We start from the raw sequence: 9729 nt of genomic DNA on the forward strand, positions 1-9729 counted from the left end.
CTCGAGCAGGTCACCTATGAAATCAACAAGGCTGCCCGGGAGGTGCACTGCATCGCCTGGCCTGTGACCCAGCGCTCCTTCGCCACGATGTCCACATGATCCTCCACCTTCCCCACGACAGCGTCGCCACCCTCCTCAGCGAGTAACCTCAACCCATCATGGCCGCCTCCATCGAGCCCCAGCGTCCCGATGTGGCTTCCTCGTCAACATCAAGCGGGGTCTCCCACCCATCGCTGGGCTTTGGGCCGTCTGCCAAAGCTATGTGCTCAGTCTTGTTGCAGAGCCGCATTGGAAGACCACCACGTCTGGTACCCGGGCTGGCTCGCCGATGTCCAAGCCGCGGTCGAGCACGAGCTCCGCTAACGGTGTTGTGCCATGGCCTGCTGGTGTGCCTTTTTTAGTTTTGCTAAATTTGTTTGGCGAATGCAAGACTCTGCAAAGCCTTCGGCCTGCACTCGAGTGCAACACTAGGAAAACACCTGCCACATGGGGCATCAGCATTGTTTGCTGAGTTCCCATTTTTTACACTCGGCAAAAAAGGCTTTTTCGAGTGCATGACAAAAACAACTCGGCAAACTTGCCTTTTTCGTAAGGAGTCCAACCGAATTGCCTTTGTCCCGTGCCTCGCTGAAATTAAGCTCCGATCATCCTCATCATCACACTTGTTTCCTTTGTATCAACCGTGTGTGATAGGCACCAGCAGTTAAGCTTTAATTTGATCATCCTTATCATCACACCCGTTTCCTTTGTATCAACCGTGTGTGATAGGCACCAATAATTAAGCTCGATCTGGCCATCCTCATCATCGCATTCATTTCTTTTGTATCAACCGGGTGTGATAAGCACCAAGCCACAAATACCGCACATGGTTCCTGGATAAGAAAAGAAACGTGTCCGATGATAGTTACACCGAAAAAAGTGTGCTATTGTAGAGCATGCATGTGTGATAGATCCGGTCCCTAAACCGCGGTCCCTAAACCGCGCGCGCATGTTTCATTTCTTAAACTGTTTGCGACCCATCACACACATTTTTATATAGCGTGTGCGATGATATCTCCCCAATCGCACACCTACTACGCACGTTGAGGATTTACTAAATCGTGTGTGATAGGGGTTTCGAACGGTACGATGCTGCACTAGTGGTGGATGGAGTATGAGACCGGCTCTTGACGACTGTGTATTTGTTATGCAATTGGCACTAATATTGAAACATTGGTTCTTCAAGACTTAGGTTTGTCTTGGCCAATGGATAAAGGGCAAAGACTTCACGGTAGCCAAGTACTATGGATTAGAGCACACTAGTCTAAAAATATTATTCATCGGCAAATCAAGTATGCTCCACTAGTGGGGGAGTGACTTTTGATTCTTTCGCAACCCAACTTTTATATCAACTTTGAGCAACCCAACTTGAGCAAAGTCAACCGAACAAAATGCCGGCATTGGACACCTTGTATGACTGGGTCACTGGAGTGCACGTTCACGTATGCATTTGTATAGAACAAGTTAATAATCCAACAAAAGAATATATAAGGTCCAATGTGCATTCCTCGTCAACGCTCTATCGGTTTCTATCAGTTAAATAGCTCGCTCTCTCTTTCTCTCTCTCTGTCTGTCTCTCTCTCTCTCTCTCTCTAACATTTTATTAACTTGAACTCAGCCATATTACTACACGAAACGACATTATTCTCGGACAATCTTTTGCCATAATTGTCCATATATATATATATATATATATATATATATATATATATATATATATGTTGTATACAAGGACCACACATTTTAAAAATATCTCAAGGATTTGTTTAAATGAGGCAAACTGTTTATCATTTTTATTCATTAAGATGAGAAGAATACGATTAACATGTTAATTAGGAAAAAAACAGGCAAAAACCAAGATTACAACCTGCCCGGCTTGGAAAATAATAGCTAACCACCAAATGCTCGCAGCCGACCTGGCTACAAACGACATCCTAACATTGCCGCCCATCATTTTTTTAAACAGGGTCAAAAGATTTGCCTCATCTATTAATTAAGAGTGATAATAGAGTGTGTTTAGAAAAAAATTAAATTACAACTAGATCGTTACTCTCTCGACATGATTATACCCAACTTTTTCGCACACACGGCCACCCAAAGAAATGCTTGATGTTGGCAAGTAAAATAGTCAGGGGAGCGGTCTTGTGCCGAAAGACACGAGCATTTCTCTCATTCCAAATCGTCCATGAGGTGAGCATGGTGAGTGAGGCTATGGCCTTTCTATTCGGGGTGTTAATGTTGGACATGTGGAACCAGCACTCCTTAATGGAACGCTTCAAGTACCATGCGATGGTGTCAATATGCACAAGTTGAAGCCATCTCTAGGGTGTAGACCACAAACCCCTAGGCCTCTTTTGGTTCATAGGATAGGATTATCATAGGGATAGGAATTTTGTAGGAAATGAGATGACATGTATCTCAAATCCTATGAGTAGGAATAGGAAATAAGATGTCATTTGGTTGACACCAAAGGAATTTTTCCATTGAGTCTAGGCTCTTTTTTATTTTCCTATAAAATGTGAAGGATAGGAATCAATCCTATGTAGGAATAGGAATCCATTCCTATGAACCAAAGGGCTCTAAAGGAAAAAATCCTATAAGAATCCTATCCTCTAGAATTCTTATAAAATTCCTTTAAACCAAAGGAGGCTTAGGCCTCCTTTGGTTTGGAGGAATTTTGTAGGATTTTCATAGGATAGGATTTTTATAGGAAAAATTCCTTCAGAGCTCTTTGGTTTGTAGGAATGAAATCCTATTCCTATGGAGGAATTCTTCCTATCCTCCACATTTCATAGGAAAATAAACATTAACCTAGACTCAATGGAAAAAATCCTATGGTGTGAATCAAAGGGCATCTCCTTTTCTATTCCTATGCAGAGGATTTGAGATGCATGTCATCTCATTTCCTATGACTTTTCTATTCCTATGATTTTTCAATCCTATGAACCAAAGGAGGCCTTAAATTTCTAACAATTCCTTGATCATGCCTCAAAGCCGAAGCGTGATCGGCATTTGAAGAATAGGTGGTCGGCACTTTCATCTTGTGTTTGCAAAGTGGGCATATAATCCACAATTTGGCCAATCTTTCGGCGGTCCAAATACGATTTTCGATGGACAACCAAGCAAAATAATTCGCCTTGGGGCGGGGTGCCCAAGCCTTCAGCCTTCTACACAGTGGAACTCATGACAGATCTGATGGCTTTGAGGAATTGTGTCTGTCTTGTAAGCAGAGGCCGCCAAGGAATGCCCACTAGCCGTATGCTTCCAAGTGATGTTGTCCTCAATGTCTTTGTGCAGCTGGCCAATGGGAGACGATCTCACGAATGTGGTCGAAGGACCAATGCACCGGAAGCTTAATGTTGAAGAGCCATGAAAGCACCATTGTTCGTAGATGAGCTTGGCGGAGCAATGTCCTTAATTAGGAGCGCGAGCCTCATTGCCTATGGTGATGACGATGGAAGCGTAGAATAAGTCAAGGTCCGTCGCCCCTGGTTTTGACTTTTGATATACCACTGCAACTTGGATGAAGCATCGTTGATCAATTAGCAGCTGATGTCAACAGAACCAAACTGTATAGTACACACTACATATATGCAACGCATCGGATGTGAGCAAAAACACAACAAGCAAACACGGACGTATTGTCATATACACTTGAGAGAGAGCAGAAACAGCTGCGTCCGCCTCCTCTGGCTAGCTAGCTAGTTCGATCGAACGCATGCATTGACCAACAGCTTCAAAGATGGACGCCGACGCCGACGACCGCTTTCATCTATCCGGACCGACGCATATGATGCCCGGAGCCGGCGGCGTCCGTTCTTTAGCGACGACGACGATGATGATTGACTGGTCAGTACGCATGTTCCATGCCCTCGCCGGCCTTTAAGTCGTTTGGGGTCGTGCTTGCAGCTGTACGCTGAGTCGCTAGTTTATGTTCATCATAAATTCGTAATGTGTACAGGGACAATGAGGAGCACCGCCGGTGCATCGCCGCCTGCATCGTCAAAGGCACCTACATCCTCGAGGACGACAGGAACACATGCAGGCTGCTGGTGGGGGAGGCGCTGGCGCCGGCGTGGTGGGAGACCTTCCACTTCCGCATCGTCAAGGTGCTCAAGGACGACTGCGACCGTAAGGGGGAGCACAAGTTCATCTTCGGCGCCATCTACGAGCACGCGCCCGCCGGCACCCGTCGGCTCCGCAGTACGTCGTCGCCCTGCGAGGGACCATGCTGAAGCACCCCGACCCGTTCAAGGACCTGTGGCTCGACCTCAAGGTCATGGCCAACACCCTGCCCCGGTGCAAGCGCTCCGAGCGCGCGCGCACGGAGGTCGAGGCGCTCCTCGGCGCCGGCTGCAGCCCCGTGTGGCTCACTGGCCACTCCCTCGGAGCGTCCCTGGCGCTGGACGTGGGGCGGAGGATGATGGCGGAGAATGGGGTGAGCCTCCCGACCTTCCTCTTCAACCCGCCGCAGGTGTCGCCCGCGCCGGTGATCAACGCGCTGCGGCCGACGGAGGTGGGGAAGAGGGACCTGTACGCCACCAGCTACGTCTTGAAGGCCGGCCTCGGGCTGGTCCTCAGCCCCCACCGAAAGCGCATGGAGGCGCTGTTCCAGAGGCTGGCCCCGTGGGCGCCGCGGCTGTACGTGCACGACAGGGACGTCGTCTGCCTGGGCTTCATCGACTACTTCCAGCAGCGGCAGCTGATTCAGGAGCGCTTCCGCGGGGTGGCCCGGTCGGCGATGACGCTGTCGTACCGTGACATGCTCTTCTCCTTGGTCGGCGCCGACAAGGAGCGGCCGCATCTCCTGCCTTCGGCCATGGGTGAAGAACTCCAGCGACTGCGACGCCCACGGGCTCGAGCAATGGTGGAAGCCAGACGGCGAGCTCAACTTGAGCGCCACCCGTTACAGCTATCCTGGAGCTTAAACCCCTCCATTCCCTGCCACGCTGTGTGCATCATGAATTGAATCCCTACCATGCATGCTGGCCCTTCTTAATTTGTGCTACATTTACATTGCATTTTCGTGTAGGCACTCCACATGCTCCTTGTGGTTCAGTCATATGTGTGAACTTATAATTTGTTTATATTTAATACAAAAATTGTTCTGGTGTCACTATGATTTTTTTATTTTTACTAGGTAATTGCCTTGTCATGGGGCATAAATATTTTGTGCTAGCGGAACATACTCTTTAGGATCCTCATAGACATAGAGCATCATTGTCAACTCTTTTTACCATTAAATCACCCTCCAACGTGCTTGGAGAGAAATGTTCCATCAAATAAATCTAGGGTATTTAATAGTATATGTGAAAAATAACAAAACTTATTGCTTAGGCAAACCGAGCAAGCTAGATATGATAGATTAGGACATTCATTAAGCACCAAAGCAAACCATTCCATCTCACATGACATTCATGAAGTGGACGGCCAAATCTTGTTCCAATAATTGCCTACTGTCGAGCAAAAAGAAAGGACATGGGTATTGAACTGGCGTTCGGTCTCGGAGAGCCCCATGCTAGAACGAAAAATATAGAGTCCGCGGTATGGCGGCCCTCATTTTGGGCACAACCTTCAAAAACATTGTGGAGCGCACTTCATATGCCAATACGCCGACTCTGCTAGGGTTGCTCGGAGATCAAAATCCAAAATCATTCAGTAAATCTGAAGATACATATGGATCTATTTTTAACATAGCATGGTTACTATGTTAGTGGGATCTATTTTTCATGGTTATTAGTACTATGTTATGCTTATGATACAGAAAACTAAATCCGGTAACTATACACGAGCACATGACAAACGCACTGAACCGGATTGTTTTATTTCAAATCAGAAATTAGTAGTGCCAAGTAGTAGTAACTATAAGTATCTTATGACCGTGAGTGAACATAAGGGCATCTCCAGTCGCGCCCCCAGGCTTCCTTTTCAGGCGGGTTTTTTTGCGTCGGTGCCAAAAAATCGGCCCAGTCGTGCCCCCAGGAGCTCGATTTTCGCCGGCTTGGGCCGAAAACAGCGCCGGCGGACTCAGGCCAAACCCGGCGTGCTGGGGGGCGCCCGGGGGCGCCGGGGCGAACTGTTTTGACGCGAAACAGCCGCGGGCCCGCCGCGTCAGCGGCTCTACCCTCTTCTCGGCCTTTCGTCGTCCTCATCGCCTCGTTTCCCGCGGCGAATCAATGCCAAAGCTGCCGCGCCGGTCAGCCTGCGCCATTGATGCCTCACGGGCGGCGCAGTGAAGACCGGATGACGCGCGTCCCTCGCCCTCCCTCGCCCGCCACGCGTACTCACGGCGGCTCGCGCACGGGCGGCGCCTCGGCCTATATAAGACGCGCCCCAGAGCACTCGGCGACTCGTACTCTCTCACCGTCGTCGTTCCTCCCTCGCCTCTCTCTCGCCGTCGTCGTTCCTCCTTCTCCTCTCTCTCGCCGTCTCCAGCACCCATGGCCGAGCGCTTCCCAGGCGACGGCGCGGCGGCGAACGGATTCGGCCGCCGCCATCTTCACGAGAGCGAGGCTCGCCTCCTTTTCGAGGCCGAGTACCCGGTCCCGCCGGACATGCGGGTACCCGGGGCGTGGAGGATCAGCGCCGGCGGCGTGCCGGTGCCCCCGATACCCACCGGCGCGGCGCGGCGTGCGGAGATCGCACGCATTCGCTCGTCCCTGCCGCGTGCGGCGAGGGAGGGGCCACGGTACGTCCTCGACAGCCCGCTCTGGGAGCCCTACTTCCGCCGCCGTCACGCCGAACAGCTCGAGGCCACCAACGGCGTCGAGCCCTCCGGCAGGCTCAACGCCGTCGGCTGGCGTCGGTGGTGGGGCGTGCCCGGGCGCACGTTGGAGGCCGTCCTCGAGTACATCGAGGGCGGCAACACGCCGCGCCTCGAGTACCCCGCCCCCCTTCCTTTTCACGCCGCCGGGGAAGCTTCTGGACCCCGAGGCGCATGGAGACCGGGGGGTCCTCCTCCTCGTCCGGCGGCTCGCCCTACCTCCGCCCCGTCAAGCCGGAGTCCCAGGGCACGCCGGTCAGCACACGCACCCGCAGCTCCAGCGTCCGCATCGGCGCCAACGCCTCCCCACCCACCGGCCGCTTCGTCCTCGTCGAGCCCAAGCCGGAGCCCGGCCTCCCTGCGGAGTACGAGGAGATAGCCCGGCGCGGCTTCTCCGACGAGGATGCCCTGCGGTGGGCGCGGGACGACTACCTCTGCGACGAGATGGTCCGACAGCGCCGGGCCCTGGAGGAGATCGCCGCCCGCAAGCGTGGGCGCGAGGACGAGCACGGCGTCGTGGTCCTCGACACCGACGACGACGACGCCCCCGGACCATCCAACCCGCCGCGCCAACCGGGGGAGGGATGCAGCAGGGACGGCGGAGGCGTAGGCGGGGGCGGCGACGACGACGACGACGACGCCGGCGGTGACTACACGCGGTTCTACAGCCTCCTCGGCATGTAGAACCGCGTGGGCGGGCGGCGAGGCGGGCGGCGAGGGAGACGGCGGGGGTAGCCCGCGGTAGTTTTTTCCTTTTTTTGTAAAATATGTTTAAGTTTGAACGAACTCGCCGATGTTTGCGTTAAATTTGAGTCGTTTTTGCGCCGTATTTGACTTTTTTGATTAACCGTGGGCGCCGTGACTGGGGGGCATCACGCCCCCAGTGCGCGGTTTAGCGTCGGTGCGCTCTAATGGGACGATTTTTTGCCCCCTCCTGGGGGACCAACGGCTGAAGATGCCCTAAGGCAATGCGTTATGACAACCAACGACCTCCGCACATTATGCCTCCACGACTAGAAACGATTGAACCACGAAATGGATGCACACGTACGATAGACGACGGCATGTTGCCCTCTCTTGATTCTCTTCACACGCAGGTGGCGGCGCAGTGGCTGTTGCAGTCCGCCGAGCACTGCTTGCTGGCAGCCCTGGTGCAGTCGGCGCACGCAGAGCTGTTGGAGCAAGAGTCGTAGCACGATCGGGTCGCTTCGCCGTCGCAGTCGGCCCTGCTGCACTTGTCGAACGCGGCGGACCTGCACTCGTCGCAGCTCGGAGCGCCGCAGGGCTTGCTGCATTTCGGGGGGACGGAGGCTCTGCACGTCGAGATGCAGTGCGGGCCACAGTCGTCGCACCGCATCGCCTGCCCCAGCCCCGGCGCCGGAGCCGGCACCGGTGGCTCTGGGCCGAGCGACGGACAGCGTCCCAGGGAGGGCGGGACCAGCATGGCGAGGATGGAGGCGACAGCGGCCGCTTTGAGAGCGAGGGTGGCTGAACCTGGAGCCATGTTGATTGGAGTAGAAGAATGTGATGTGAAGATCTGACTATGTGGTGTGATCTGTGATGTGCATAGGAAGGAGCAGAGCGATGCTATTTATAAGCACCCAGGAGCTGCACGTCCTGACACTTGGCTAAAGCTGCTAAACTAAACGTATACTCTACTGTGGATTGTTTATGTGTTCATGGCCGTGTAGCACGTTATAGGTCAATTGAGATCTGCGCCATGCACGTTACTTCATGGTTGCTCTTCTGGCTCTGGGCACGGTTCCATGTGCTGTTCGCGGAAACGAGGCAAGTTTAACCATGATTGATTCGACAAAATGTCAACTATTTCAGGGTATAGTACAGTGGAAGTGCATAAATAAACGGCACGGTGACGGTGTGTAGTGCAGATGTGGCCGGGATTCTGGGCTGATCGTTCGCGATTGCCCTACGTGCATGTTATGTAACCCTTTTTTTCTTAACTTTGAGATGGGTACGGCTGCTGATGTTGTCATCAATGTGTGTGTGAACGCGCGCGCACGCGTGTTTCACGAGGGCAAAGATCATCATTTCTCTCGAATACTATTGAGAGATTCCAGTTATCTTATCTTTGCTTTTGCTAGGAGAAGGGCAAATGGTGCTGCCCATCAATCCAAAAATCTTCTCATGTACTCTCTGCTTCCAAGTATGAAGGGCTCAATCCAAAAATCTCCTCAACCTAGGCTGATGGTGGAGGTGGGAGCTATGCCTCGCACAATGCAAGAAGTAGCTCTGTCTCGCATCTCGTGAGCGCGCAGCTGGGCAACCCATTACTATAGTTGTGGCGCGTGAGTTTTCTTCTTCTTCTTCTTCTTCTTCGTGTTTTAATACTTTTTCACTATCTGCAGCGGTTTTCTATGATTTTACCGTTTTACATTTTTTTACTCTTCTTCATTTGGTTTTCTTTGTTTTTATCTATTATTTTGCTTTTAACTTATTTTCTTTTTACTAGAACTATGCCCGTGCGTTGCAATGGGATATAAATATTGTATTATGTTATGTTGTGTTCACCTACCCATATTATGCCATAAATGCTCGTTAAATTATGTCGGTGATTTAACTTATATTTTGATCAGAAGTGATTTACCTACCCATGGTATGCAATTGTGTAAATAAATATTAATCAAATTCTGCCCGTGATTTACCTTATGTTTTGATCAAAAGTTTGGTAAGTAAATTAAAGTGGAATCAATCCAGAAGGTAAGTAAATTAAGGTGGTTGATTATTATACGGGAAAGGTTGGACGAAGGAGTGATGGTAAGAAAGGTGAAACAAAAATCTTACGTTCTTTTTAAGTAAGTAGAGATAGAGATAGAGATTTTCAACACATGATTATAGTCTTCGTACACATTTGTACATTTTTCATAGACATCACAAACATTTACTATACATGTTTAACTATTTTAAAA

General features: G+C 51.1%; 1 pseudogene; it reads left to right on the forward strand.

Moving 5' to 3' along the window:
• Positions 1-3766: 3766 nt before the first annotated feature.
• On the forward strand, positions 3767-4977 carry LOC119300427 (annotated as a pseudogene).
• The last annotated feature ends 4752 nt before the right edge of the window (positions 4978-9729 follow it).

Source organism: Triticum dicoccoides, chromosome 5A (assembly GCF_002162155.2).
Source record: "Triticum dicoccoides isolate Atlit2015 ecotype Zavitan chromosome 5A, WEW_v2.0, whole genome shotgun sequence".
Lineage (NCBI taxonomy): Eukaryota > Viridiplantae > Streptophyta > Magnoliopsida > Poales > Poaceae > Triticum > Triticum dicoccoides.